This window comes from Jaculus jaculus, chromosome 1 (genome assembly GCF_020740685.1).
Source record: "Jaculus jaculus isolate mJacJac1 chromosome 1, mJacJac1.mat.Y.cur, whole genome shotgun sequence".
NCBI lineage: Eukaryota > Metazoa > Chordata > Mammalia > Rodentia > Dipodidae > Jaculus > Jaculus jaculus.
This window is the reverse complement of record NC_059102.1, coordinates 102,919,517-102,946,827: the sequence shown is the minus strand read 5'-3', so window position 1 is coordinate 102,946,827 and position 27,311 is coordinate 102,919,517. Positions and strand designations below refer to the sequence as shown.

The following is a 27,311-nucleotide window of genomic DNA, read 5'->3' as shown; positions in this document are numbered from 1 at the left end:
TTCCTTAAATCTGAATGTTCTGGACTGCAGTTAAGGCCTAATGACCTAGGTTTGATTACCCATGAAAAGCCAGATGAACAAGGTGGCACATGCATCTTGAGTTCATGTGCAGTAGCTAGAGGCCCTAGCGTGCCCATTCCCTCTATGTGCATGAAAATAAATTAAAAAAATATATTTTTAAAAATAAGAGCTCTTAGAGCCAAGCGTGGTTGTGCATGCCTTTAATCCCAGCGCTTGGGAGGTGGCAGAGGTAGGAAGTGAGTTAGAGACCATCTTGAGACTACATAGGGAATTCCAGGTCAGCCTGGGCTAGAGTAAGACCCTACCATGAAAAACAAAAAAAAAAAAAAACATTCAAAGGGGAAAGTGTTGGGAGGGGAGGAGGTAGGAAATTACCATGGGATATTTTTTTATAATCATGGAAAATGCTAATAAAAAGAAAAAGCAATCCTAAAATTCATTTGCAAGCACAAAAATCCTTGAATAGACAAAACAAATTTTTGTTTGTTTGTTTTTCAAGGTAGGAGGATCACAGTGAGTTCAAGGCTACCCTGAACCTACATAGTGAATTGCAGGTCAGCCTGAGCAAAAGTGAGACACCCACCTTGAAAAACCAAAAAAAAAGATAAAAATGCACAGGAGGGCTGGCGAGATGGCTTAACAGTTAAGGTGCTTGCCTGCAAAAAGCCTAAGGACCCAGGTTCAATACCCCAGAACCCACATAAGCCAGTTGCAAAAGGTGGTGCATGTATCTGGAGTTTGTTTGTGGCAGCTGGAGATCCTGGTGCGCCCATTCTCTTGTTCATCAGCCTTTCTCTCTCAAAAATAAACAAACAGGGTTGGGAAAATGGTTCTGCGGTTAAGGTGCTTGCCTGCAAAGGTCCTAAGGACACAAGTTTGACTCTCCAGGTTCCACATAAGCCAGACACAAGTGTGCAAGGTCACACATGTGCACTAGGTGGTACACAAATCTGGAGTTAGATATCAATGGCTGAAGGCCCTGACATGCCAATTCTCTCATAAAAAAATAAAAAGGCCAGTCGGTATGGCTTGCCTCAAAAACAAATAAATAAAGTGTATTTTAAAAGTACAACTGTAGATCAATGGAACAGAATACAGGAACCAGATGTAAGTCTGGGCAGCTACAGCCACACACTTTTTGACAAAAGTGATAAAAATATTCACAGAAGAAAAGACAGCTTCTTCAACAAATGGTACTGGGAAAACTGGTTATCTATATGTAGAAGGATGAAAATAGGTCCTTATCTCCTACATACACAAGATCTAAATCCAAATGGATCTAAGACCTTAATGTCAAAAACCAAAACTCTGAAACTGCTGGAGGAAAAAGTAGGAGAAACTCTTCAACATACTGGCATTGGCAATAACTTTGTGAATGTAACCCCAGTTGCCCAGGAAACCCAATTAAAAACTGGGCTATTAAACTGAATGGAGAGTTCTCAAAAGAAGAAATACAGATGGCATATAAACATTTAAAAAACACTGCTCAACGTCCTTAGCCATCAGGGAGATGCAAATTAAAACTAGTTTGAGATTCCATCGCGCTATCATCAAGAAATGATTGGAAGCCAGGTATGGTGGCGCACGTCTTTAATCCCAGCCCTTGGGAGTCAAAAGTAGGAGGATCACCATGAGTTCAAGGCTACCCTGAGACTACACAGTGAATTCAGCTCAGCCTGAGCTAGAGTGAGACCCTACCTCCCAAAAAAACCAAAAAAAAAGAAAAAGAAAAAAGAAAGAAAAAGAAAAAAGAGAAAAAGAAAGAAATGATTAGGCCTAGCAGTTAAGGTGTTTGCCTGCAAAGCCAAAGGACCTCGGTTCAATTCCCCAGGACCCACATAAGCCAGATGCACAAGGTGGTGCATGCATCTGTTGTTTGTTTGCAGTGGCTGGAGGCCCTGGCACAACCATTCTTTCTCTCTCTCTCAAATAAATAAAAAGAAAATAAATGACAATAAATGTTGGCAAAGATAAGGAAAAAGAGGAACCCTTCTACACTGTTGGCAGGAATGTAATCTGGTACAGTCATTGTGGAAATCAGTATGGATGTTCCTGAGACAGCTAAAAATAGATTTACCATATGACACAGCTATAGCACTCCTAGGTATCTATCCTAAGGACTCATGGTACTACCTTAGAGATACTTGCACATCCATATTTATTGCTGCTCTGTTCACAATAGCTAAGAAATGAAGACGTGGTACATTTATACAATGGAGTGTTACTCGGTGGTAAAAATAAAATGGAATTAAGCCGGGCATAGTGGCGCACACCTTTAATTCCAGCACAAGGGAAGCAAAAGCAGGAGGATCACCATGAGTTCAAGGCCACCATGAGACTACATAGTGAATTCTAGGTTAGCCTGGGCTAGAATGAGACCCTATCTCAAAAAAACAAAATAGAAAAATGAAATTATAAAATTTGCGGGCAAATGGATGGACCTGGAAAGGATTATACTTAGTGAGGTAACCCAGAACCAGGAAGCCAAATGTCACATGTTCTCTCTCATATGTGGATCCTAGCTACAAATGCTTGGACTTATATATTAGCTGGAATAAAACTCAGTAGCAAAGGCCAGCAAACTAGAAAGGGACTATAAGGGAGGGAGGAGAGATGGATATTTAAGGGGACAGTATTGTGTGTATGTTAAGTAGAAGAACAGATTACTAGGAGTGGAAAGGCCTAAGTGAGGTCAGGAAAGGAGACTAAGTAAAGGTAGGGTGGAGGAAGGGTTAAACAAAATCTAAGAGGATATGAATAAGTCATATGGAAACTTGCTTATTTAGACAATGACAAACCCAGAAGCCATAGATTGCTACTAGAAAATTTTCAGTGCCAGGGATGGGATACCTTCCACTGAGTTGTTGGCCAGGGAGGTCCCTGATGCCCCCAAGACATTACAGGCCATGAGTTTCCCACCAGGAATGGATGGCAAAACCCTATTGCTGAATACTGCATGTGCTTAGGCTACAAGGTCACTGAGAAAACCTGCTGAAGCTGAGCTGAAAACCTCCTCCATGTAGACCAGCTGACAGAAAGCTTGAAAAAGCCACATTGCATGCAGTTCAATGAGAGAGAGAGAAGTCATCAGTGGAGATAAACGTGGACACTCCTTAAGTTTGGCCAGCCAGGCTAAATGAGCCAATGGGTGCAATGGTAGCATGTCTGTTATGGGAGAAACCAACTGCCCTATAATTGGACTGGAGGCCCTCTCCATGGGAGGGAATACATGCCTGATACTAAAAACCTATGAAAGGGGTAGTTATGAGCCCTAGGGGTGTAACATCTGCTGATGTCTGGCCAAATGTACATAGTATGCTCACCAAACTGCCTAGTAAGCAATTCTCTTAATGTTCATACCCACTTATTAAAGTTACTCTCAAGCTGTGAGTTTGAGGCCACCCTGAGACTACATAGTGAATTCCTGGTCAGCCTGAGCTACAGTGAGACTCTACCTCAAAAAACCAAAATAAATAAATAAATAGCAAGAGAAAGAGAAGAAGAACAGGTTCCAGGACCTCTAGCCACTACAAATGAACTCCAGACGTATCAAATGAGGTACATGCAAAATTATTATTTATGACAGAGAGAGACAGAGGAGAGAGAGAGGGGGGGGGGGGAGGGAGGGAAAGCGAGCACAAGAACAGGTTCACCAGGGCCTCTAGCCACTACAAATGAGCTCCAGACACATACATCTGGCTTACGTGGGTATTGGGGATCAAACCTGGGTCCTTAGGCTTTGCAGGCAAACACCTAAACATCTCCAGTCCCCCCGTTCTACTTTGATGTCTTTTTAATATTTTTTTAAATTTTTATTTACTTATTTGAGAGGGAAAGAGAGAGCGAGAGAATGGGCATGCCAGGGCATCCAGCCACTGAAAGACCCAGATGAAACCACAGAGGAATTGAGGAGATGAGCAAGAGTACTGCTTCCATGGTGAGCCTGACAATCTGTACCAGGGCGATGGAAAGAGACACTAAGAATACTCAACAACTACCAAAACAGAAATTCAGGGCCTCCCTAAGACCTCATCTCTGAAGTAGACTTAACACATACCCACCAAGGCTCAGGGAATTTTGCAGAATAGGGGGTGGAAAGGGTTTGCAAAAGCCACAGGCTGAAACACCATGCCCAGAGGCATTGCCTCCTATTCGCCACCCATGGCTGACTGCTACTCCCACAATGCATAACCCACAACCCCATGGGGAATACCTACAACCCCAATAAGGAGGGCCCTAGCAGAATGGGGGCAGAGAGGAGGGAAAAGATGGTGCCCAACACATGATGTACCCATATAATGTTTTTTTGTTTGTTTTGTTTTTCCCAAGGTAGGGTTTCACTCTAGCCCAGAATGACCTGGAAATCGCTATGTGGTCTCAGGGTGGCCTCGAACTCACAGCAATCCTCCTACTTCTGCTTCCTGAGTGCTGGGATTAAAGGGGTGTGCCACCACACCCAGATAAAGTATGTTCTTAATAAAAAAATTAAATGCAACTGAGGTGGGTGTGGTGGTACATGCTTTTAATCCCAGCATTCAGGAGGCTGAGGTAGGAGGATTGCCATCTGTTCAAAGCCAGCCTGTACTACAGAAGTGAGTTCCAGGTCATTCTGGGCTAGAGTGAGACAAAAAGAAAATGAGAAAGGAAGAAAGGCAACATGTTTACTGCCTGGCTTGGTGTTGTACACCTGTAATCCTAGCTCTCAGGAGGACAGTGAGTTTGAGGGCAACCTGGATAACATAGCAAGTGTCTAACCAACCTGACCTACATAGTGAGACCCTAGTTCAAAAAAAAAAGAAAAGAAAGAAAGAATAAAGGAGGCCAGGCATAGTAGCACATGGCTTTAATCCCAGCACTGAGCAGGCAGAGGCAGGAGAACTCCTGTGTGAGGCCAACCTGAGACTACTAAGTAAATTCCAGGTCAACCTGGGCTAGAGTGAGACCCTACCTCAAAAAAAGAAAGTAGACACACCTACTCAACGATCTATACTTTTGTATATCATAGGCTCTCAGAGCTGGTAATCTTCAGTTACCTTCAATTTTGGCTTAAGACATCTGGGTCTCTCTGAATAAGGCAGATAAATGAAGCATTATCCTAAAATGGGCATCAAGTACAAGAACTCAAATTTCCTGTAAGTTACAAGAACTAGCTAGAATTTCCTGTTCCTTGGGCTGGAGAGATGGCTTAGCAGTTACCTATGAAGCCTAAGGTCCCCGGTTCGAGGCTCAATTCCCCAGGACCCATGTTAGCCAGATACACAAGGGGTGCACATGTCTGGAGTTCATTTGCAGTGGCTGGAGGCCCTGGCACACCCATATTCTCTCTCTCTCTCTCTCTCTCACACCCGTATTCCCTCTCTCCCTCCCTCTCTCTCTCTCTCTCTCTCTGTCTCTTTCTCTCTCTCTCAAGTAAATAAAAAGTTTAAAAAAAATTGTGTTCCAGAAAATGGATAGGACAGGATATAAACAATTCAAAACCTTCAGTATTTTGCTACTATTGTTAGCTTTTTTTTTTTTTTTGAGATAGGGTCTCAGTCTGTGGCCCAAGCTGGCAGGCCTATTCATTCTTGTTCTCATTCTCTCTCTCAAATAAATAAATAAGTAAACAAACAAGCAAATAAATAAATAAAACATTAAAAAAAAACACTCAGGCTGAAAAGATGGTTCAGTGGTTAAAGGCACTTGCTTGTAAAACTTGACAGCCTGGATTTGATTCCCCAGTACCCATGTAAAAGTCAGATACACAAAGTAGCACCTGCATCTGAAGATTGTTTCTAATAAATAATTTTTTTTACGTTTTAAAAATCTGGGGACTGGAGAGATGGCTTAGCGGTTAAAATATCTGCCTGTAAAGCCTAAGGACCCATGTTCAACTCTCCAGATCCCACGTTAGCCAGATGCACAAAGGTGAGGCAAGCGCAAGGGCATACATGCCCACTAGATGGAGCAAGCATCTGGAGTTCGTTTGCAGTGGCTGGAAGCCCTGGTGCACCCATTCTTTCTCTCTGTCAATAAATAAATAAAAATAAAATTTTAAAAATAAATATTTTTTTAAATCACTCAATAAAAGCCAGATGTGGTGATAAACAACTGTTATTCCAGCATTCAAGTGTTGGAGACAAATGTTTAATGATTTTTATTATTAAATTTTTTTATTTAGTTATTTAAGAGAGGGAGGGAGGGAGTGAAGGAGGGAATGGGCACACCAGGGCCTTCAGCCACTGCAAACGAACTCCAGACGAATGCACCACCTTGTGATTCTGGCTTTATGTGGGTACTAGGGAATCAAACCTGGGTCCTTTGGCTTTGCAGGCAAGTGCCCTAACCACTAAGATATCTCTCCTGTGAAGCCTAAGGTCCACGGTTCAAGGCTCAATTCTCCAGGACCCATGTTAGCCAGATGCACAAGAGAGTGCACGTGTCTGAAGTTCATTTGCAGTGGCTGGAGGCTAGACTGATAGATATCTAAGATATCTATATCTATCTATCAGTATAAACTACGAATTTTGTTTGTTTGGATGGGTGGCTGGTTTTTCAAGGTAGAGTCTTGCTCTAGCCCAGGCTGACCTGGAATTCACTATGTAATCTCACGCTGGCCTCAAACTCATGGTGATCCTCCTATCTCTGTTTCTTGAGTGCTGGAATTAAAGGAATGTGCCACCAAGGCCAACTACTTTTTGGATTTTTGAGAAAAGTCAGTCAGTGTCTGTCTGTCTCTCTCTGTCTCTCTCTCTCTCTCTCTCTCCCCACACACACACACACACACACACATATATAGATATAGGTATATCACAGCCTGGCCTGGAACACTACTGTAGCCCAAGGTGGCCTCAAACCAGTGGCACCCTACCTGCCCTGGCCTCCTAAACGCTGGGATTGCATGTGTGAGCCACCACACAGGAGTCCATTAGTAAATTTAATCTGGATGACATTTCACTCTGAATTCCTCCTATGGAAAGGAATCACTTCTCTCATGAGGTGTGATCATCTACCAGAAACCACATTCTCCCCTACTCAACAGTAAAAGGAAATGTCATCACTCAAAACCTACACAAAGACCTTGGGATTAGGAAAGTTCCATTCTTACTAGTAAGGGAGAAATGAAATAGTAAACCTACCTGAGTCCAAGACTATGCTAATACGATGCAGCTATAGCACAGGACAGGCAAAGCCAGTCTCACCCTAAGTCTTCCAATAGGAAAGTGAAAGCCTTCCAAATGCTGGGGTTCCAGACTTGCCCTGCCATGCCTGGCTATATTCACTTTCTTGGTCTGCTTTCCATATTATAACAAAACTATGTAAGGCTCAGTAACATTATAAAAGAGTGTTAGAGGTGATGGCAAGACCATATGGTCCTAGCCACTTGGAAGGCTGAGACAAGACTGAATAAACCCAGGTGCTCAAGGACAAATGTAAGCAACATAACTAAGCATGTCTCACAAAAAAGTGGGGACTGGCAGGGTGTGGTGGCACACACCTTTGGTCCCAGCACTTGGAAGGCAAAGGTAGGAGGATAGCTGTGAGTTGAAGGCCAGCCTGAGACTACATAGTAAATTCCAGGTCAGTCTGGGCTAGACTAAGAATGTACCTCAAAAAGAAAAAAAGAAAAAAAAAAACAAATGGCAGGGGCATGGAGAGAGGGGTCAGCAGTTAAAGGCACTTGCTTGCAAAGCCTGCTGGTTCAACTCCCCCAGTACCAACATAAAGCCAGATGCATAAAGTGGCACTTGCATATGGAGTATGTTTGCAGTGGCTAGAGGCCCTGGCATGGGCATGAGCTTTCTCTCTTTCAATTAAAAAAATATATTTAGGATTGAGAGGGTGAGGGGATATGATAGAGAATGGAGTTTCAAAGAGGAAAGTGGGGGGAGGGAGGGAATTACCATGGGATATTGTATACAATCATGGAAGCTGTTAATAAAAAAAATAATAAAATGAAGAAATATATATGCTGGGCATGATGGTGCACACCTTTAAGCCCAGCACTGAGGAAGCAGAGGTAGGAGGATCACCATGAGTTCAAGGCCACCCTGAGACTGCATAGTGAATTCCAGGTCAGCTTCAGCTAGAGTTAAACCCTACCTCGAAAAAACAAAACAAAACAAACAAAAAAAAAAATACACACACACACACACATGTGTGGCTGGAGATATGGTTTAGTGGTTAAGGTACTTGCCTGTTAAGCCTAAGAACCTAGGTTCAATTCCCCAGTACCCATGTAAGCCACATGCACATGGTGGCCCATGCATTTGGAGTTTGTTTGCAGTGGCTAGAAGCCCCGGTGTGCCAATCCTCTTCTGCCTCTTTCTCTCTCTCAAATAAATAAAAATATTATTTATTTGCTTATTTATTTAGCCAGGCATAATGGTGCATGCCTTTAATCCCAGCATTTGGGAGGTAGAGGTAGGAGGATCACCATGAGTTTGAGGCCACCCTGAGATGACAGAGTGAATTCCAGGTCAGCCTGGGCTAGAGTGAGACCCTACCTCAAAAAACAAAAACAATATATAGATGGCGGATATAATTGCTCAGTGGTTAATTAAGGTGCTTTCCAGCAAAGACAAAGGGCCAAGGTCAGGATTCTCCAGTACCTATGTAAAGCCAGATGCACAACATGGCACATACATCTGGAGTTCATTTGCAGTGTCTTAAGGCCCTGAAACATCCATTCTCTCTATCAGCCTTTCTCTCTCTCAACTAAATAAATAAATTTTTTTCCAAAAGGGGGGGGGGGAGGCAGCCAGGCATGGTGGCGCATAAGATAAGAGTATTTCCATGAGTTCATGAGTATGGAGATAAGTCCATGAGTATGGAGACAAGAGTATTTCCATGAGTTCGAGGCCACCCTGAGACTACAGAGTAAAATCCAGGTCAGCCTGAGCTAGAGTGAGACCTACCTCAAAAGAACAAAAAAAACAAAAACAAAAAAACAAAGGGGGGGGGTGAGGAAAAGAGGTTCATCTGGCTTAGTTTGGGAAACTGAAAAAAATCCAACCAGCACAATACCAGCTTTGGTGAGAAATCTCATGATGATGGCATCACAACAGAACACGTGCCAGAGGGCCATTACGCTGTAAGTCAGGAAGCCAGTGGGGAAAGGACAGTCTTACTCTTAATAAGAATCTATTCCTACAGGAATTTACAGGTATTCAATAAGAACTACTTGATTTATTCTTTCCAAGGGCAATGGCTCCAATATCTTAATTGCCTCCCACTATGTTTCCTTTCTCATGGCTCCACCACATCTCACATCATCACACTGAGGCCCAACCTCCCCACACATGAAACTTTGAAAGACAAACCATGTTCAAACCATAGTACCCATCAAATATGAGATGATGGGCTGGGCGTGGGGGCACTTTTAATCCCAGCACTCAAAGAGGCAGAGGCAGGAGGATCATGGTGAGTTCAGGCCACCGAGACCACATTGTGAATTCCAGGTCTGTCTGGGCTAGAGCAAGACCTTACCTCAGGGAGGGAAAAAAAAAAAAAAAAAAAAAGAGATGACGGCAACTAAAAGTTTTCCATTTTTCTTTTATGTTTTAACCTATGGCAATTATGCATTGTCCAAGACTGTTCACAAATATCACAAGGGAAGACTGGGGAAAGTGTGTCATGCAAGCATGAGAACCCGAGTTCAGATCCCTGACACCCATATAGAAGTTGGGCATGACAAAGCACCTGTAATACTAGCACTGAAGAGACGGACAAAAAATAGGTCCTTGGGGCTTGCTTGCTGGCTAATCCAGCCAAATCGGTGCACTCCAGGTTCAGTGAAACTGTCTCAAGAAATAAGATGGAAAACAACTAAGGAAAACACCTGATATCAACCTCTGACCTCTACACATATGCACATGCATATATATCACATACAAAAAAAAGTCATAGGTATACTGTACATAATTATATGGTATTTGCAATACATTTAAAAAAAGTCTGGTAGATGTTTTATTTTTTAAATATCATTATCATTTAACAGACTGTACATGTATGGGCATTCCAGGGCCTCTTGCCACTGCAAATGAACTCCAGATGCAGGCACCACTTTGTGAACCTAACTTTATATGGATACTGGAACTCCAAACTCAGGCCAGCAGGCTTTGCAAGGAAGCACCATTAACCACTGAGCCATCTCCCCAGCCCTGCTTTTTTAAAAAAAAAAAAAAATTATATTTATTTAATTTGACAGAGAGAGAAAACGGGCACGCCAGGACCTCCAGCCACTACAAATGAATTCCAGACTCATACGCCACCTTGTGCAACTGGCTAATGTAGGTCCTGGGGAATGGAACCTGTGTCCCTTGGCTTTGCAGGCAAACACCTTAACCGCTAAGCCATCCCTCCAGCCCCTTATTTGGTTTTTTTGAGGTAGTGTCTCACTGTAGCCCAGGCTGAGCTGGAACTCACTCTGTAGTCCCAGGCTGGCCTCAAACTCATAGTGATCCTCTACCTCTTGAGTGCTGGAATTAAAGGCATAGACCATCATACCCAGCTATTTATTTTTTGAGACAGGCTCTCATGTACTGCAGGCTAGTCACTAACTATATAGTCATCACTAACTTCAAAATCAAGGATAACTCTAAACTTCTGATATGGCTGCAACTACTTCCTCAGTGCTGAGATTATATGTGACAGGCTTGCACCACCATGCCTGGTTTATACAATCAAACCCAGGGCTTAGCACATGCTAGGGAAGCACTCTACAAAATTGAGCTACATCCTCAGCCCTATTATTTTAATGTGATTATGTTTTGTTTGTTTTTGGGTTTTAGAGGTCGAGTCTCACTCTAGCCCAGGCTGACCTGGAATTCACTATGTAGTCTCAGGGTGGCCTCAAACTCACAGCGTTCCTCCTACCTCTGCCTCCTGAGTGCTAGATTAAAGGCATGCGCCACCACACCCGGCACAATGTGATTATGATGTAGCTATTTCCTCCAAATTTCAACAATCCCTCCTAGAGAGAACATGGAGGCATTTAAATCTCAAAGCCCACTGAGGCTGTAACTCAGTAGGTAGAAAGCTTTCTTAGGTTACAGGTTCCTGGGTTCCAGCCACTACCCAAAACTCAGAAAGATGTAAAACTTATAAAGTCCAAAACGATGCAAGGCTCCTTCCCAAGCTCATATAAACAAACAACTGCTGGAGAAAGGACCTGCAAGTTATGCCAGAAGCCCCAGGGCAGCAGTTTTCTCAGTTGCTACCCATGTTGGGGTCATCCAAGCTCTGCAAGTAGCCTCCCACCCCATCTATTATAAACAATCACAATAAACTCAATAGCTCAAGAAGCTAAACTTGGGTGGATTCTTTCCTTTGGTCTGTCCTCAGTGTCCGATCTGTGATGGAGAGACCTCCTCACATCTCCCCAGGGAAAGTCATACAAGGATCAAACCTTCAATTCCTTAAATGCACAATTTATTAAGTAATTGTGATGATTAATCATCACTGCCATAACTGGTTACTGAATCACCCATAAGAATGGGGAGCCATACCACAGGGGTGTGTCTATGAGGGCATTTTCAGAGAGGATTCACTAAAAGAGCTAGACCTACACTAAATGTGGATACCACCATCCTATGAGCTGGAGCCTGAACTGAATAAGAGAGGGAAGAAGAAAAGCTGGACAGGCAGGCATTCCCGCTTTCTCTGCCATAACGTGAACTGCTCTGCCATGCCTTCCATGCCATGATGGCAATCCTCTGAAACCATGAGAATTATTGTTCTTGCTTTAAATTGTTCGTGTCAAGTGTTCTACTTACTGACAAAAAGCTGACACAGAACTAGGCATGATGATGCAAGCCTTTAATCCCAGCACTCGGGAGGCATAAGACAAAAAATCACCATGAGTTCAAAGGCCACCCTGAGACTACATAGTGAATTCCAGGTCATCCTGGACTAGAATGAAACTCTACCTCGGAGAAAAAAAAATGTAATACAGTAGTTACTGGTCTTGTAAAATATTGTTTTTTTCTTTTATCCTTGGAAGAGGTTTATTTTGTCATGTCTTTTTTTTAAATGATAGAGAATTGGTGCTCCAAGGCCACTAGCCACTAATGTCAACCTTGTGTGTCTGGCTTACATGGGTTCTGGAGTCAGCCTGGATCATTATGCTTTGCAGGTAATTGCCTTAACCACTGGGATCCATCTCGAGGTAGGGTCCAGGCTGACCTGGAATTAACTATGTAGTCTCAGGGTGGCCTCAAAAAATATTTATTTATTTGAGGCTGGAGAGATGGCTCAGCAGTTAAGGCACTTGCCTGCAAAGCCTAATGACCCAGGTTCAACTCCCCAGAACCCATGTAAGCCATATACAAAGTCATACATAAATCTGAAATTAACTTGCAGCAGCTGGAGGCCCTGGTGCTCATTCCAACCCCCACCTCTGCTTGCAAATAAAAAAATGAATATTTATTTATTTAAGAGAAAAAGGGGGTAATATGATGGAGAATGGAATTTCAAAGGGGAAAGTGGAGGGGAGAGGGAGGGAATTACCATGGGATTTTTTTTATAATCATGGAAAATGCTAATAAAAATTAAAAAATAAAAGAGAGAGAAAGGGCACACAAGGGGTCCCTCTACTGCAAACACAAACTCCAGATGTATGCACCATTTTATGCATCTGACTTCACAAGAGTACTGGAATCAAACCCAAGCCAACAGACTTTTTAAGCAAGAACCTTTAACCACTGAGCAATCTCTCCAGCCTTGTTTTGTAATGTCCTGTTTTGTTTTTCTGGGGCAGGATCTTAAGCTGTAGCCCAGGCTGGCCACAACTCAGTGACCCTCCTAGCTTAGCCTCCCAAGTGCAGGTATTATAAAAAACAGTGTTTTCAAATGCTGGTGTGGTGGCCCACGCCTTTAATCCCAGCACTCCAGAGGCAAAGGTAGGAACATCACTGAGAAATGAGGCCACCGAGACTACAGATAGTGAATTCCTGGTCAACCTGAGATGGAGTGAGATCCTACCTGGGGGGAACAAAAAAAGGCATTTGAGCTGAGTGTGGTGGTGCATACCTTTAATCCCAGCACTCGGAAGGCTGAGGTAGGAGGATCTCTGTGAGTTTGAGGCAATCAAGAGAATACATAGTGAATTCTGGGTCAGCATGGGCTAGAGGGAGAAACAGACCAAACCAAAAGGCAGGCGTGATGGGGCACACCTTTAATCCTGACACTCGGAAGGCAGAGGTAGGAGGATCGCAGAGAGTTCAAGGCCACCCTGAGACTACATAGTGAATTCCAAGTCAGCCTGGGCTAGAGAAAGACCCTACCTGAAAAAACCAAGGGGGGGGAGCATCAATACTAATTGATACAAGGAGACAGTGTTAATGGTGAATATGAGCCACACAAGTTTAATAACTAGGCAGAGTTTTTCTTTTTTTTTAATGTGTAGCCCAGGTTAGCCTTAAACTCCTGAGCCTCCTTCCTCTGCCTCTGCAGCAATATCCTACCAGCATGTGCCACCAATCAGTGTTCTTTTAAATTTGTTTTATCTATTTATTTGAGAGCGACAGACAGAGAAAGAGACAGAGATAGAGAGACAGAGAATGGGCACGCCAGGGCCTCCAGCCACTGCAAACGAACTCCAGACGCGTGCGCCCCCTTGTGCATCTGGCTAACATGGGTCCTAGGGAATCGAGCCTCGAACCGGGGTCCTTAGGCTTCACAGGCAAGTGCTTAACCGCTAAGCCATCTCTTCCCTCCAGCCCCAGTGTTTTTCTTTAATGTGGGGGAGAGATACAACTCAGTGATAAGTGTTTCCACAGTACACAAGGCCCTAGATTTAGTCCCCAGACACACACACACACACACACACACACACACACACACACACACACAAGAAAGAAAAAAAAGAAAGAAGAAAGAAAAGAAAACAGAAAAAATCCAATGCATGGACCTGGAAAGGATTATATTTAGTGAGGTAACCCATGTGCAGAAAGCCAAGCCCTCCATGTTCTCTCACATGTGAATCCTAGCTACAAACGTTTGGACTTGTGAATTGGAATAAAATTCAGAAGCAGAGGTCAGTAACCTAAAAAAGGGTGTATAAGAGGAAGAGACAGGAGGATTTAAGAGGATGGTATTGTATATATGAAAGTAGAAGAACAGATTACTGGGGATGGAAAGGCCTATGTGAGACGAGGGGAAGAGATGGACTAAAGGAAGGGTGGGAAAGGGTCAATCCAAATCCAAGAGGTTATGAATAAGTCATATGGAATCCTACTTTTGTGGACAATGGAACAGACCCAGAAGCCATGGATTGTTACCAGAAAATTTTCAGCACCAGGGATGGGATATCCCATTGCTGAAGACGCCATATGCATGGGCTGCAAGGTCATTGAGAAATCCTGCTGGAGCTGAGCTGAAAACCTCCTCCATGTAGACCAGCTGACAGAAATCTGGAAAATTCTATGCTGCCTGCAGTTCAATCAGAGAGAGAAAAATCACCAGCGAAGATAAACTACAGTGAATACTAAAAGCTGTAAATTGGGCCAGCCAGGCCAAATGAGCCAATGGGTGCAATAGTGGCATGTCTGTTTTGGTGGGAACCAACTGCCCTCTAATTGGACTCGAGACCCGTTCCACGGGAGAGAATACATGCCTGATACGGAAAACCTATGAAGGGTAAGTCATGAGCCCTAGGAGTGTAATGCCTGCTGGTGTCTGGCTAAATGAATATAATATGCTCACCAAACTGCCCAGTAAGCACTTTTCTTAATGTTCATACCCATATATTAACTCTATTCTCACTTTTGGTTAGATAAGCTTCTCTTTTCAGATGGTAGTACCCACTGGGATGACTCTGGGATGCATCACAGCCAGGCGTGGTGGTGCACACCTTTAATCCCAGCATTCAGAAGGCAGAGGTAGGAAGATCACCGTGAGTTCAAGGCCACCCTGAGACTACATAGTGAATTCCAGGTCACCCTGAGACTACATAGTGAATTCCAGGTCAACCTGAACTAGTAGCAAGACACTACCTTGAAAAACCAAAAAAGAAGGCATCATAGCGCTGAGAAGAAGTGACAGAGGAGTACTCAGCACTGAAACAACTCTATCACACTTTCAAAGGCTCAGGGTCCATTACAGAACAGGTGGCAGAAAGAATGTAATGTAAGAGCCAAAGGAAGGACAGGACTCCTTACTATGCACTCTTCCAGACACACAATGGCCTGGATATCCATGATCTCATAGTGCCTGGCACTACCTACACAAGACTGTATAATAGGAGGAAAAGATCATGATACCAAAATAAAAAAGAGACTGATTGGGTGGGGGGGGATACGATGGAGAGTGGAGTTGTAAGGGGCAAAGTAGGGGGAAGGGAAGTATTATGATTTACTGCCTGTAACTATAGAAGTTGTCAATAATGATTTTTTTTGGGGGGGGGGGTCTTTTATTCGAGGCAGTGTCTCACTAGCTCAGGCTGACGTGGAATTGACTATGGAGTCTCAGGGTGGCCTCAAACTCACAGAGACCCTTCTACCTCTGCCTTTGGAGTGCTGGGATTAAAGACATGTGCCAGGATGCCTGGCAATAATAAATTGTTTTAAATTAATAATCCCAGCACTCGGGAGGCAGAGGTAGGAACTCCAGATCAGCCTGAGCTAGAGTGAGACCCTACCTCGAAAAAAAAACAAAAGAAAACACACACACACACACTCATCTCTGGAGTAGTGGTGTGTATATAGAAGGCTGAGGCAGAATTTGAAACCAACCTGGGCAATATGTGAGACTATCTCACACACACAAAAAAAATTAAAGTAGGGTCTTGCTCTGGCCCAGGCTGACCTTGAATTAGTCTCAGGCTAGCCTCAAACTCACAGAGATCCTCCTACCTTAGCCTTCCAAGTGCTGGGATTAAAGACATGCATAACCATGCCCAGCAACACAAAATAAAAAAGAAAATAAATAAAAAACTTTTAGGCTGAGAGATGACTTTAGTAGTTAAGGCACTTGCCCAAAAAGCCTAAGAACACATGTTCGAATCTCTAGATCCCACATAGCCACACACAATGACACAAGTGTGCAATGTTGCACATGCACACAAAGGGGTACATGGATCTGGAGTTCATCCACAATGGCTGAAAGGCCCTGGCATACCGTCCTCCCTCCCCACCCCCGTCTGTCTCAAAAAAAAAATTATTATTTATTACAGACAGAAAGAGGGAGAGAAAAAAATGGGCATGCCAGGGCCTCTAGTCACTGCAAACAAACTCCAAATGCATGTGCCACCATGTGTATCTGCCTTTTGTGGGACCTGGGTCCTTAGGCCTCACAAGCAAGCACCTAAACCCCTAAGTCATCTCTCCAGCCCTCAAAAAAAAATTTTTTAATGAAAAAAAAAAAAAAAACTCAGGCTGGAGAGGTGGCTTAGTTGTTAAGTGCTTGCCTATGAAGCCTAAGGAACCCGGTTCAAGGCCCAAATTCCCCAGGACCCATGATAGCCAGGTGCACAAGGGGGCGCAGGCATCTGGAGTTTGTTTGCAGCAGCTGGAGGCCCTGGCATGCCCAATCTCTGTCTCTCCCTATCTGCCTCTTTCTCTCTCTGTTGCTCTCAAATAAAAAAATTAAAAATAAAATTTAAAAAACTCTTCTTTGCCGGGCAGGGTGGTACACACCTTTAATCCCAGCACTCAGGAGGCAGAGGTAGGAGGAACACAATGAGTGTGAAGCTACTCTCAAATTACAGAATGAGATCCAGATCAACTTGAGCTAGAGTGAGAGTTTACCTCAAGAAACAAAAAAAAAAAAAAAAATCTTCTAAGGGCAGTGGTTAAATTGCTTGACTACAAAGCCTAATAACCAGGGTTCAAATCCCCAGTATCCACACTCACTCTGTCTCTCTCAAATAAATAAAAAGTACACACACACATAAACAGATAGCAAAATCCAGGGATTTAACTCTCCTACTTTCTCATGGGTAGGAGCTCTTCATACTATCTCCTCTTTCCTTCTCTTAAATTAATAAAGTCTCTCAAAACTTTAAAAACAAAAATAGCAACTGGGTGTGGTGGCATATACCTCTGGATCCCAGCTCTTGGAAGACAGAGGTAGGATAGCTGTGAGTTCAAGGACAGCCTGGGACTACAGAGTGAGTCCCAAGTCAGCCTGGACTACAGTAAGACCCTACCTTTAAAAAAAAAGGGGGGGGGCTGGAGAGATGGCTTAGCGGTTAAGCGCTTGCCTGTGAAGCCTAAGGACCCTGGTTAGAGGCTCGGTTCCCCAGGTCCCACGTTAGCCAGATGCACAAGGGGGCACACGCGTCTGGAGTTCGTTTGCAGAGGCTGGAAGCCCTGGCGTGCCATTCTCTCTCTCTCTCTCCCTCTATCTGTCTTTCTCTCTGTGTCTGTCACTCTCAAATAAATACATATAAATAAATAAATAAATAAAAAGTAACAAAACTCATGAGCTTCTCTTACCAAAAACACCAGACTGGGGAGATGGTTCAGCAGTTAAAGGCACTTGCTTGCACAGCTTAATGGCTCAGGTTCAATTCCCCAGTACCCACATAAAGCTAAATGCACAAAGTGGCACATGGGTCTAGAGTTCATTCACAATACCAACAGGTCCTGGCCTGCCCATATGCACATACACTCTCCCTCTCCCAAATAAATAAAATGTTATTAAAATAAATAAACAGGGCTGGAGGGATGGCTTAGTGGTTAAGGCATTTGCCTGCAAAGCCAAAGGATCCAGGTTGGATTCCCCAGGACCCACATTAGCCAGATGCACAAGGGGGCACACACATCTGGAGTTCGTTTGCAGTGGCTGCGCCAATTCTCTCTCTCTCTGCCTCATTCTCTGTCAAATAAATAAATAAATATAAATAAAAATATTAAATAATACACATCATAAATTACAAGAAGATTTTTGCAACCCATAACTTAAAAATAACTGAAGCCAGGCATGGTGGCACACACCTTTAATCCCAGCACTCGTGAGGCAGGGGTAGGAGGATCGCCCAGAGTTCAAAGACACCCAGAGACTTCATAGTGAATTCCAAGACACCCTGAGCTAGAGTGAGACCCTACCTCAAAAAACAAAAAATAAATAAATAAAATAAAATTGAACCAAGTGTGGTGGTGCATGCCTATAGTCCCAGCACTTAGGAGTTGAAGGCAGGACAATCAAGAACTCAGAGCCATCCTGGGTTACAGGAAAACCCTGTCTCAAAAACAGTAATTGAGGGCTGGAGAGATGGCTTAGCGGTTAAGCGCTTGCCTGTGAAGCCTAAGGACCCCGGTTCGAGGCTCGGTTCCCCAGGTCCCACGTTAGCCAGATGCACAAGGGGGCACACGCGTCTGGAGTTCGTTTGCACAGGCTGGAAGCCCTGGCGCGCCCATTCACTCTCTCTCCCTCTATCTGTCTTTCTCTCTGTGTCTGTCGCTCTCAAATAAATAAATAAATTAAATTAAATTAAATAGTAATTGAGCTGAAGAAATGGCTCAGCACACACTGTTAGCCTCCTGACTTAGCCATCACAAGATGTATATTACCCTGAGCCAGTCCAGTGACTGAAACACTGCAAATGTTTTAACACATGCCAAGAAAACTAAAAATGAAGCACAACACCTATAACCCCCAGCACTTGGGAAGGTAAGGTAAGAGGATCACCATCAACTCAAGGCCAGCCTGAGCTATAAAACAGACACTGCCAGGGAAGGTAAAGGAAGGATGGAGGAAGAAAAGACTGGAGGGAGATATTGAGCCAGCAGTGATGACACACCTGAAATCCCAATACTGTGAGAGACAAAAGCAGGAAAACCACTGCAAGTTAGGGCAAGACACTGAGGAAGAGAGGGAGGTAGAGAATGAATTGATAATGTGCCAGTAGTGGTTCACACTTGTATTACCAGCACTCAGGAGACCAGGTGTGGTGGCACACACCTTTAATCCCAGCAATCCTGGCAGAGGTAGGAGGACCACCATAAATTCAAGGCCACCTTGAGACTACACAGTGAATTTCAGGTCAGCCTAGGCTAGAGTAAGACCCTACCTTGGAAAAAAAAAAAAAAAAAAAAGGCTGGAGAGATGGCTGAGTGGTTTAGGTGTTTGCCTGTGAAGCCCGGTTCAACTTCCCAGAAACCACATAAGCCAGACACACAAGGTCACGCATAGTGTACAAGGTGGCACACACATCTGGAGTTCAACTGGCCCTGCCTTGAAAATTCTATCTCTCATAAAAAAAAAAAAAAAATTAAATAGCTGGACATGCTAGTGCACTCCTTTTAAGCCCATCACTCAGAGGCAGAGGTAGGAGGATCACCATGAGTTCGAGGCCACTCTGAGACGACACAGTGAACTCCAGGTCAGCCTGAGGTAGAGTGAAACCCTACCTCAAAAAAACAACAACAAATAAATTAATAAAGCCCAAAACATATATTTTTTTAATTGTTTGAGGTCTAGAGAGTGGCTTAGTGGTTACGGAGTTTGCCTGTGAAGCCTACCCACATGAGCCATACGCACACAGTGGGGCATGCATCTGGAATTGGTTTACAGTGGATAGAGGTCCTGGTGTACCCATTCTCTCTCTAATAACTGAAAAAAAAGAATCATTTGAGCAGGGTCATGGTGGCACATGCCTTTAATCCTAGCACTTGGGAAGTTGAAATAGGACTGCCATTGAGTTCAAGGCCACCCTGAGACTACACAGTGAATTCCAGGTCAGCCTGGGCTAGAGTGAGACCCGCCCTTGAAAAACCAAAGATATAAAATGAAATAGTTTAATTTTTTTTGCTAATAATCAATACAGTTCTGAGAACACATAAGCATTACTGCCAAATATAAATATTGGTCCTTAATGAACTACCTCTAATGTGACTCAGCAATACAAAGAAAGTGTTTAACCTCTTACCCAATGCACATCCTGCTTATTTGGTGCAGTACAACATATTCAGGTATTCATTTCCTCCTAGAATACTAATGACATCCTAAATGACTAAAATCCCAATGAACTATTTTCATTCCTACTATTTCAATAAGAACAAGTAGTCTGAAATGGCATTTCTTCTCGAGTGTGGTAATGCACACCTTTAGTCCCGGCATTTGGAAGGTAGAGGTAGGAGGATCACTGAGTTCGAGCCAGTCTGGGACTAGAGTGTTTCAGATCATTCTGGGCTAGTGAGACCTTAACTCGGAAAAAAAAAATCATATTCTCCATTTTAATGTTTTAATCTGTTACTCCATCTCTCTGATCCTGCTTCCTCAACACATAAAGAGGCATGCCTATCCCGACCAACCTATCTACTTACTCAAAATATGTAGACTAAGTGAGATTATATAGTGTTTAACATTCCTGGGTCACCAGAATACCCAGTGTTGTTATTTTTCCCACTATAAATCCCATCCTAGACTTTTTTTTTTTTTTTACAGTGCTATAACTGAATGTAGGGCCTCACAGATTCTAGGCAAGCCTGAAATTATTACTCACAATTCAATAAGAAACTTCATTTACATTCAAATTATTTCCCAGTTATCTTAATTTTCGCATGATTATGTGTGTGTATGCAAATTTCTGTGTGTGATACATAGGTGCACACCTGAATGTGGAGGCCAGACGTAGACATGGGGTGAGGTCTTCAGATGTTCTCTACCTTACTGAGAAATTTCTCACTGAACCCAGAGCTCACCAATTTGTCTAATTAGCCAACATACCCCAGAAATTTCCTGCCTCCACCTCCCCAGTGCTTGGATTGCAGAAATGTACCACAAAGTCTAAAACTTTACATGGATTTGGGGGATCCAAATACAGGCACTTTACCCATAATCCCCAGCCAGTAGTCTCACTTTTTGGGGGGGAGGGAGAAACAGGGTCTCATGTAGCCCAGGCTGGCCACAAACTTAAAGATTATAGCCAAGGATGACCTTGAACTCCCTTCAGTGTAGTAGGATTACAGCCATGTGCCACTAGGCCCATCAGTTTTTTTTGTTGTTCTTTGTTCTTAAGCAAGCCCAACACACTGGCCTTTATTTTTATGAGAAGAAAAATTGGCATGCCAGGGCCTGCAGCCACTATTATCGAACTCCAATGCACGCACTACCTTGTGTGCATGCGTGACCTTGTAAGTCACCTTGTGCATCTGGCTTACATGGGATCTGGGCAGTCGAACATAAGTCCTTAGGTTTTCACGGGCAAGTACATCAACCAGTAAGCCATCTCACCAGCTGGTAACTGAATCCAAGGCTTCATACATGCTAGGCAGTCTACCAACTGAACTATATCCCCAACTCCATTACTTCCCCAACATAAGCAACTGCACAGCAATAGTTGGGAAACAATACACCTCTTGCTTTTTTCTATCCCAAGGAATTTTTCCTGTAAGAAAATTTCAAAAATTTAGTATTTCCTCTAAAAAAACTGGAAAAGGCCAGGCATGGTGGCACACACCTTTAATCCCAGCACTTACAGGCAGAGGCAGGAGAACCTTTGCAAGTTCCAGATCAGGCTGGGTTAGTGCAAGACCCTATCCCAAAAAAGAAAAAAAGGGGCTGGAGAGATGGCTTAGCAGTTAAGGCATTTGCCTGCAAAGCCAAAGGATCCCAATTCGATTCTCCAGGTCCCACATAGTCCAGATGCACACGGGGTGCAAGCATCTGGAGTTTGTTTGCAGTGGCTGGAGGCCCCAGCATGCCCATTCTTTCTCTCTAACCCCTCCCTCACTCTTCCTCCCCCCCCATAAGTAAAATATATATATATATATATGTATATATATATATATATATATATTTTTTTTAATCTGGAAAAGGATGGATCTTTACCGGTCTTTGCAGTATAGGAGGGATTCCTATAAAGTGTGGGAAATTAGCCCCAGGTGATATTTAGGCTTCTTTTCAGCTCAAAGAGGCTCTGGTTTGCAAAGTTTTGGTTTTTATTTTTAAGATAGGGTCTTGAAATGCAGCACTAACTGGCTTGTTACTAAACAACCGAGGCTGCCTTGAAATCGTGGTAACACTCTTGCCTCTTGTTTCAAGTGCTGGGTCACAGGTGTGCATGGGCCACCATGCACAGCTGCATGCATTTTTCATTCTAAGGAAAAGCTTGTTAACTCCAGCACTCAAGAAGCAGAAGCAAGAGGATCAAAGGTTTAAGGTCAGCCTAGCCCTACCCTACACAGGGTGACTTGTATCCAAGGGAAGGGAGCTATACTCCACGCTGTGAATAAGCATTTGAAGAGAAATACGTTATTGAGAGACTATTTAGTCTACCCTAAAAGCACCTGATCTCATCTAATCTCAGAAGTGAAGCAGGTTTGAGCCTGGTTAGTACTCGGGATAGAAGAAAGACTATCTAAGGAAAGCCACCTGGGCTGGAAGGATGACTTGGCAGTTAAGGCGTTTGCCTACAAAGCCAAATGACCCTGGTTCAATTCCCCAGATGCACAAGGAGGCACACGCATCTGAAGTTTGTTTGCAGTGGCTGGAGGCCCTGAGGTACCCATTCTCTCTCTCTCTCTCTCTCTCTCTCTCTCTCTCTCTCTCTCTCTCCCTCCCTCCCTCCCTCCCTCCCCCCCCTCTTTCTCTGTCAAATAAATAAATATATTTTTAAAAAAAGAAAGTCGGGGCTGGAGAGATGGCTTAGCGGTTAAGCGCTTGCCTGTGAAGCCTAAGGACCCCGGTTCGAGGCTCGGTTCCCCAGGTCCCACGTTAGCCAGATGCACAAGGGGGCGCACGCGTCTGGAGTTCGTTTGCAGAGGCTGGAAGCCCTGGCGTGCCCATTCTCTCTCTCTCCCTCTATCTGTCTTTCTCTCTGTGTCTGTCTCTCTCAAATAAATAAATAAAAATTAAAAAAAAAAGAAAGCCATCTGATTAATCATGAACAAATAATTATCTTTTTCTGCCTAACAGAAAAAAACACATAAAATAATTTGGATTCAAACTAACATTTGGATTCTGTGATATACAGAAAAAATATGCTGGTGCCTATACTATACTCAGGAGTAATGACATCTATATTACAAAAATAGTCACAACCTAGCTGGAGAGATGGCTTAGCAGATAAGCGCTTGCCTGTGAACCCTAAGAACCCGGTTCAAGGCTCAATTCCCCAGGACCCACATTAGCCAGATGCACAAGGGGGCGCACGCATCTGGAGTTCCTTTGCTGGAGGCCCTGGCACCCCCATTCTCCCTCTCTCCGTCCGTCTGTCCCCTCCCCCTGTCGCTCTCAAATAAATAAATAATAATAAAAATACTCAAGTTGACTGATTGAGATGGGGAGAGGATATGATGGAGAATGGAATTTCAAAGAGGGAAGGGGGGAAAGGAAGGGTATTACCATGGGTTATTTTTTATAATCATGGAAAATGTTAATAAAAATTGAGAAAAAAAATACTCAGAACAGATAATCACCAAATTATATTTTAGAACACTTAGTTCTTTTTTATTTTTTTTCTCTGGGGCAAAGTTTCAATATAGTTCAGCCTCACCTCAAACTTATAATCATCCTGCCTCCCATGTGCTGAGATTACTAGAATGTGCCACTAACACTTAACAGTACCCTCATTTCAAATGCCAGAGTCAAGAAGATGAAAAACACATGATAAAACTGACATTTCCAACCAAAGAAATGTGCAGATAACCACTGATGACACCTGTTTACACGGTTAATTTATCAAGACAGTTAATTCTTCAAAATCAAAATAAAGTTGGATATACATATAAAATACACTACATAAACGGGCCTCGTAAAACCAAAAAAACACAAAAAAGTTACACTATATCAAATACTAAAAAGGGGAAATTCAGCAAGTTTTTATGTTCACATACTTTAACTTTCTTCCTTTGCCTTCATTTCTAAATTAACTCCTGCCCCCACCATGAAGCCAAGGCAGGTTAATAAATTACCTGCTGTGCAGTAACAGAGACATTTACTAGAGAAATATTAATTTTGCCTAGTGTGGTGGCACACGTCCTTACTCTCAGCACTAGGGTGACTGAAGTAGGAGAATCACTATATCAGGTCAGCCTGAGCTAGAGCAGGACCCTATCTTGGGTGTGGGGGGGAAGAAATGTTAATTTCCCCATTCTCATAATTATAATAACTTATTAATGAAATACACGGTAGGGGGCTGGAGAGATGGCTTAGCGGTTAAGCGCTTGCCTGTGAAACCTAAGGACCCCAGTTCAAGGCTCAATTCCCCAGGACCCACATTAGCCAGATGCATAAGGAGACGCACGTATCTGGAGTTTGCAGTGGCTAGATGCCCTGGCGCACCCATTCTCTCTCTCTCATATGCCTCTTTCTCTGTCACTCTCAAATAAATAAATAAAAATGAACCAAAAAAATTTAAAAAAGAAAGACACAGTAGGGATTCGGTAGGTAATAACATGAGTGAATATAATGGAGTGCAAACAAAAATTTATATGTAGCTGGGTGTGGTGATGCATGCCTTTAACCCCAGCACCTGGGAGGCAGAGGTGAGGTGGGTGGATTGCCATGAGTTCACCCTGAGACGACACAGTGAATTCTAAGTCAGCATGAGCTACAGTGAAACCCTACCTCAAAAAAAAAAAAAAAAAAATTAACGTAGGGCTGGAGAGATGGCTTAGTGGTTAGGGTGCTTGCCTGCAAAGCCAAAGGACCCACGTTCAATTCCCCAGGACCCACATAAGCCAGATGCACAAAGCAGCACATGCTTCTGGAGTTCATTTTGCAGCCAGCAGAGGCCCTGGCACGCCCATTCTCTCTGTCTGCCTCTCTCACACAAATAAAAGTTTTTAAAAAAACAAAAGCTAATGCAGGGCTGGAGAGATGCCTTCAAAGCCTGAGAACCCAGGTCTGATTCCCCAATACTCATATATGCCAGATACACAAGGTGGCACATGCATCTGGAGTTTGTTTGCAGTGGCTAGAGGCCCTGGTGCACCCATATTCTCTCTCTCTGTCTCTAAATAAATAAATAAAGTATTTTTTTTTCTGAAAAGTTGGGCTGGAAAGATGGTTATCGGTTAGGGCACTTGCCTGCAAAGTCAAAGGACCCAGTTTCGATTCCCCAGTACCCACATAAGCCAGCTGCACACAGTGGCACATGTGTCTGGAGTTTGTTTCCTAGCGCCTGGAGGCCCTGGAGCGCTCCTTCTCTTCCTGTCTTTTTTTTCTCTCTCTTTTTCAAATAAATAAATGAAAATAACTCTAAAGTTAATGCAAACTCTTTTAGACATTGGCCATTTCATGTTATTTTGTGTAAGATAATGCAGACTTTCAGTTTAACCATATTGGGACATGAACCAGAAACAGTAATTTATCAATGAAAACAGTGTCTTGTTTTGCTCACTATCAAATCTGACTCAAGTCAACAGAGAAGTATCTTCCTAGCTATCCAAGTTCCCAAATATTAGTAATTAGAACTGAGGAAAGAAGTAAAGCACTAACATGTGAAATTAGAACAGAATGTATTTAATCTGGTTTTACAACACTCAACGGTGTCCACAAAATGTCAAAATATTGTTCCAGTTCAACACAATATTTATATTTATAACCAACCATATTTCTAAGAGCAATCTAGAAACAGAAACATGGGGCAAAGATCACTGATACAGAGAAAATAATTGAACTAACTTGATTTCACAAGAAAAATTTAAGACTGTTTCTAAGGCCCAGGTGGGCAGTCCAGGTGGGCCCAGGAAACAAAAAAAAGGGGGGGTGGGAGACGATCGAGAGAAGACCAAACCTAGAGACCACCAGACAATGCCAAAGACACCCCCAAAGAGCACCCACCCTTTCTCCCTAACCTCATCGTCTCAAGGGAAAACTAAATCTCGTCCACATTCCAAGCTCGCCCTCAACTCCCCAACATTCCAGCTTCGGGACTAATCCCTGGGTCCCTGTCCTCTACGGGCTCTAGCTCGCCCCAGCTCCCTTCAGCCGAGGCGTCTGTCTACTCCAGAGCCCGGCTTCGAGAAGATGAGTTAGTCCTTTAATCCCAACTCCTCTCCCAAATCCCGTCCGCCCTCCGCCCTCTCAACTCTGCTCCGCTCCCTCTGACCCTTCTCCCAGAATCCTCCCCAAGTCCTCGGTCCGGGCGGGCTCCGGCTCCCTCCCTGCTCGCGCCGCCAGCTCGTCCCGGCCGTCCGGGCCTCCGGGAGCCCCCACCCCACTTCCCTCCTCGGCGGGCGGCCCGGCGGGCGGCCGGCACCGGCCCCTTCCCCCAACTCCGCCCCTCTCTGGCCTCACCTGAACGCCGCCGTCGCCCCGAAAGCCGAAAGGTGCTGGCGCCGGCTGGCCTCCCGGGCGCAATCCCCGCTGCGCTCCCGAGGCCCCTAGGGAGAACGAACGCCACCCCCTCCAACTCTACCCGCCCCGGGCCAGGCCGTCACCGTAGCCACCGCCAGTACCGCAGCCGCCATGTTGAAGCCCTACTTCCCTCCTCCTTCCCCTCGCCGCTCCGCCCCTCGGCGTCTGACGTCATGACGCTGCGCCCACCCCACCATCGGGAGGAGCCCGCAGTGACCTCACTGGTCCTTCTGGAGACGGATGGCCCGGCTGTCTGGAGCTTTGAGATTGAAATGGGAACTCTGCTGACCCAAGGAGAAGAAAGAAGGGAAGGGGCTCACTAAGAGGGTAAGACTCCGGGTGAGAGACGCGACCAAATCCAGGGACCCAAGAGCTTTGAACCGCAAAGGGACGCACAAAGACGTACTGAATTTGGAAATTAGACTGTCCAGCTTCTTGGCCTGGGTCATCGGAACCTGGAAGTAGTCATACCTACCCTCTCTTGGCCTCACTTTCCGCGCACGTTTTCTTGTTTTTATTGATTTAATTTAGAATGCTTTGGGCTAGAGAGATGCTTTGGGGATCAAGGCTTTGGTAAGCCAGACACACAAGGTGACATATGCGCTTGGAATTTGTTTGGAGTGGCTAGAGGCCCTGGCGTGCCCATTGTCTCTCTACCTGCCTCCCCCCTCAAATAAATAAAATACTTTAAAATGATTTACTTATTTGCTCATATATATGTATTTGCATTGTGCACCAGGGACTCTTGCTGCTACAAATAAAATCCAGATGCATGTGCCACTTTTTGTATCTGGTTGTATATGAGTAATGGGGAATCAAAACCAGACTTGCAGGCTATCCAAGCAAGCGCCTTTAACTGCTACGCCATCTCCCCAGCATTTTCGTTTTTTGTTTATTTATTTGTTTACTTGAGGGGGGGCTGGAGAGATGGCTTAGTGGTTAAGATGCATGCCTGTGAAGCCTAAGTACCCAAGTTTGGTTTTCCAGGTCCCACATAAGCCAGATGCACATGGTGGCACATGCATCTGGAGTTTGTTTACAGTTAATAGAGGCCCTGACAT

At 44.0% G+C, this 27,311-nt stretch overlaps 1 protein-coding gene across 3 annotated transcripts in view; it reads right to left on the bottom strand.

The window, feature by feature from the left end:
• Positions 1 to 26,374, bottom strand: part of Ubap1 (ubiquitin associated protein 1) — a 69,056-nt gene extending 42,682 nt beyond the window's left edge. For 2 of the 3 annotated variants that reach the window (XM_045140443.1, XM_045140450.1), the window contains exon 1: positions 26,191 to 26,374. The gene's annotated coding sequence lies outside the window, so the exon portion shown is untranslated. The remainder of the gene's footprint in view (positions 1 to 26,190) is intronic. The other variant, XM_045140448.1, reaches the window with a different exon arrangement.
• Between the last annotated feature and the right edge of the window lie 937 nt (positions 26,375 to 27,311).